The sequence below is a fragment of the Gossypium hirsutum genome, chromosome A08, assembly GCF_007990345.1.
Source record: "Gossypium hirsutum isolate 1008001.06 chromosome A08, Gossypium_hirsutum_v2.1, whole genome shotgun sequence".
NCBI classification, from domain to species: Eukaryota; Viridiplantae; Streptophyta; class Magnoliopsida; order Malvales; family Malvaceae; genus Gossypium; species Gossypium hirsutum.
The window spans coordinates 33508120-33511732 of NC_053431.1; the positions used below are offsets into that span (position 1 = coordinate 33508120).

The following is a 3613-nucleotide window of genomic DNA, read 5'->3' on the forward strand; positions in this document are numbered from 1 at the left end:
CAAATAGATGTTATAAACACCGGCTGTTTTTGTTGGCTTTATCCTCATGACTTGCCACTGATAGTTATTCAGTGACATCTCCTCTATAAACTTATAAGCATTTTCAGGTGTATTATTTTTCGCCAGCAGCTGCATCAACCATTTGTCGAGTCGAAGGATTCAGGCCATTATGGGATGTTTGAACCTGAAGCCAAAGCGGTAACCTATGGTGAGGGCATCTTCGCAAAAGGTCTTTGTATCTCTCCCATGCATCGTAGAGTGTTTCTAAATCCATCTGTACAAAAGAAGAGATATCATTACGTAATTTGGCCGTTTTAGCCGGTGGAAAAAATTTTAATAAAAATTTTTCGGTCATTTGTTCCCAAGTAGTAATTGACCTTCATGGTAACAATTTCAACCACTGTTTAGCTTTGTTCCTCAATGAAAATGGGAATAACCGAAGACGAATGGCATCGTTAGAAATGCCATTAATTTTAAAAGTATTGCAGAATTCCAGGAAATTTGCCAAGTGAGTGTTTGGATCCTCATCCTGCAAACCATCAAACTGAACAAATTGTTGTATCATTTGAATAGTGTTAGGTTTTAGTTCGAAATTATTCGCAGCAATAGCAAGCCTAACTATACTTGACTCAGCTCTTGTTAAATTAGGTTTAGCATAATCATACATAGTGCCGGAGCAGGATTCTGATTAATAGCAATTGCAGGAGGTAGCGGGTTTTCTTGGTTTTCAGTCATCTCCTTGGTCATGGTTTTAATATCGTCCTCTTACCCGTTCTTTGTGCATCTTAAGCTTCGCCTTATTTCTCTTTCGTTTCTGCAAACTATGCGATCGATCTCTTCGCCAAAAAGTAGCAGTCCTGACGGGTTTCTTCTAGTCATAAACTATAAAAACCTGCCAAGAGAAAGAAAAAGTAAATTAATAAATAATAATAAAATAAAATAAAATTATCTTGTAATAAAAATAAATGGCTAAAGTAATAAAAATTGAGTGTTCCTAATATCTTAGTTCCCCGGCAACAGCGCCAACAACTTGATACGTGATTTTGTATGATAAGTTCTATAAATTTATAATTAATTGTTCTTGAAACTAACTATTATCATGATGAAGGAAAGTGTACCTATCGAATAGTAGTATAGCTTTAGCAAGACTGGATTATTGAACCCAAAGGAGCTAAAAGTACTAGTAATGACTGTCTATTCATTATCTAGCCTAAGAATAATGGGGTTTGTTTTTAACTAACTAATTAACTAACTAAGAATTCATAGGAAATAGAATTGGGGGATTACTTTTGGAAAAATGATTGAATTAAGACAATACCTAAGGAAAAATCCACCTAGACTTCACTTGTTATTCTGACACTGAATCGGACGATTTATTCATTTTACTTAATCCGTAGAAATCCCTAAGTTATATTATTATCTCTCTCGAGACTAAAAATGTCTAACACTAGGTTGAATAATTCAAATCTCTTTCTAATTAACTCCTTAGGGTTGCATTAACTCGATCTGTGGATCCCCTTATTAGGTTTCACCCTAATCCGGCAAAATCTTGTCACCCTATCTCTAGGCGCGCAATCAACTCCGCTTAATTATGACAATTGTACTCTTAGACAGGGTCTATTCCTCCTCTAAATAAGAGCTTAACTTGAATCAATATCTTGGAATATCAAGACAAGAATTAAGAACACATAATTAAGAACAAGCCAAATATTTATCATACAATTCAGAAAATAATAACAAGATCCGTCTTAGGTTTCATTCCCCTTAGGTATTTAGGGGATTTAGTTCATAGCTAAAAATGAAAACATCTCAGAAGAATAATGAATACAAAACATAAAGAAAACCCAAAACTCCTGAAGGGAAATTGAGGGGAGATCTTCAGTCTTAATGATGAATCCGGCTTCTGAGATGGATCAATCGACTTTCTTCGAGTAATTCCTTCCTTCCTCCCTGTGCCTCCCCCTTTTCTCCTCCTCTAGGGTGTATTTATAGGCTTTGGAATGTCTAAGAACCCTCAAAATTAGCCTTTTCCGAATTGGACTCAACTTGGGCTCGGCAGAGACAAGCCCGTGTGCGATTACTTCAGCTGTGGTCAAGACTGTTAAATAGGCACGGGTGTGTGGTGCACCCATGTGAGTCGTGCTTCGATTCTGCCAAATTGACACGACTGTGTAGTCTGCCCGTGTGAGGAAGTCCAAGCCATGTTGTGTAACACCCCGTACCCGAGACCGTTGCCGGAGTCAGACACGAGGGGTTCGCAGACTTAACTCACTTATTTGTATAGTCCATTTTAAAATTTCCAGACGAGCTGGCTAACTGCGTCACTGTCACCTTAAAAATCATATCTCGAGTTCTAAAACTCGAAAACCAGTTCCGTAAATTTTTCCTGAAATTAGACTCATATATACATCTAAATATTTTTTTCTAGAATTTTTGGTTGAGCCAATTAGTACAGTTTATTAGTTAAAGTATCCCCTATTTCAAGGTTCGACTACACTGAGCTCCATGCATTACAACTTGGATATCTCCCTGTACAGGGATTCAATACTGATTCCGTTTGTTTCTATAGAAACTATACTTGAAAAGGAATCTGTACATATATGGCATGACTTCTAATTATCTCTGGTTAATTTATAATGAATTTCCAAAGTCGGAATAGGGAATCCAGAAACTGTTCTGGCCCTGTTTCACGAAAACTTAAATATCTCATATTATACTATTCATATGATCATTTCGTTACTTTCCTATAAAAATAGATTCATCAAGGTTTGATTACATAATTTATTCACTATTTAATTCCATTCCTATTATTTTTAGTGATTTTTCACATTCACATCACTGCTGCTATCAGCATCTATTTTTAAGGTAGACTTTACCGATTACATAGTTTCCATGATTCAACTAGCCCTTTAGCATATATAGCACAAAATATGATCATGATGAACCATTCTAATGGCTAAACGTTGCCAAACATTTCCATGCCTCTTAATGAACATATTCATTCAAGATGACTATAACATTATGCTCAAAACATATATAAGCCATTTTCGCATGGCTATCCAAAGTTTTACAAATCCAAAGGGTCCATGACCCACAACAAAAAGGGTAGTCCTATACATGCCATTTCAAAGTTCAAGAAAAAAGTGTACCCAAAAAGGGGGATTTGATAGTGTGGGCGACTTCGACTTCAACAATCCCGAGTCTGATAGCTGACAAACCAAAATCTATAAAACAGAGAATCAAAGAAACGGAGTAAGCATTTAATGCTTAGTAAGTTTGAGCCATGAATTTAGACACAACCAAAGTATAGCATTCATGTAGCTAAACAGATAATTTCATATGCACAAATTCTCAATATCATACTTACTTCACATTACCAACCCTTATATTCATACACAAAGATCAACTTAGCCAAAGGCCGGTAGCTCATTTATCAACTGAGCGAATACTTATTTGTAAGGGCTCAACAAATTCAAAGCACATACGAAACATACCTCATCGCTGGGATTTTACGAGCATATTAATTGAAATTATTATAGCAGATCGCTCATTCCCAAATCACATACCTTCGGAATTTAACCGGATATAACTACTCGCTCAAATGCCTTTGGGA

General features: G+C 36.1%; 1 non-coding gene across 1 annotated transcript; it reads left to right on the forward strand.

Moving 5' to 3' along the window:
• The first annotated feature begins 200 nt into the window (after window positions 1-200).
• LOC121205720 (small nucleolar RNA R71) lies at window positions 201-307 on the forward strand. Its single transcript, XR_005900795.1, has one exon. It is a non-coding gene; the product is annotated as a small nucleolar RNA R71 (small nucleolar RNA).
• The last annotated feature ends 3306 nt before the right edge of the window (window positions 308-3613 follow it).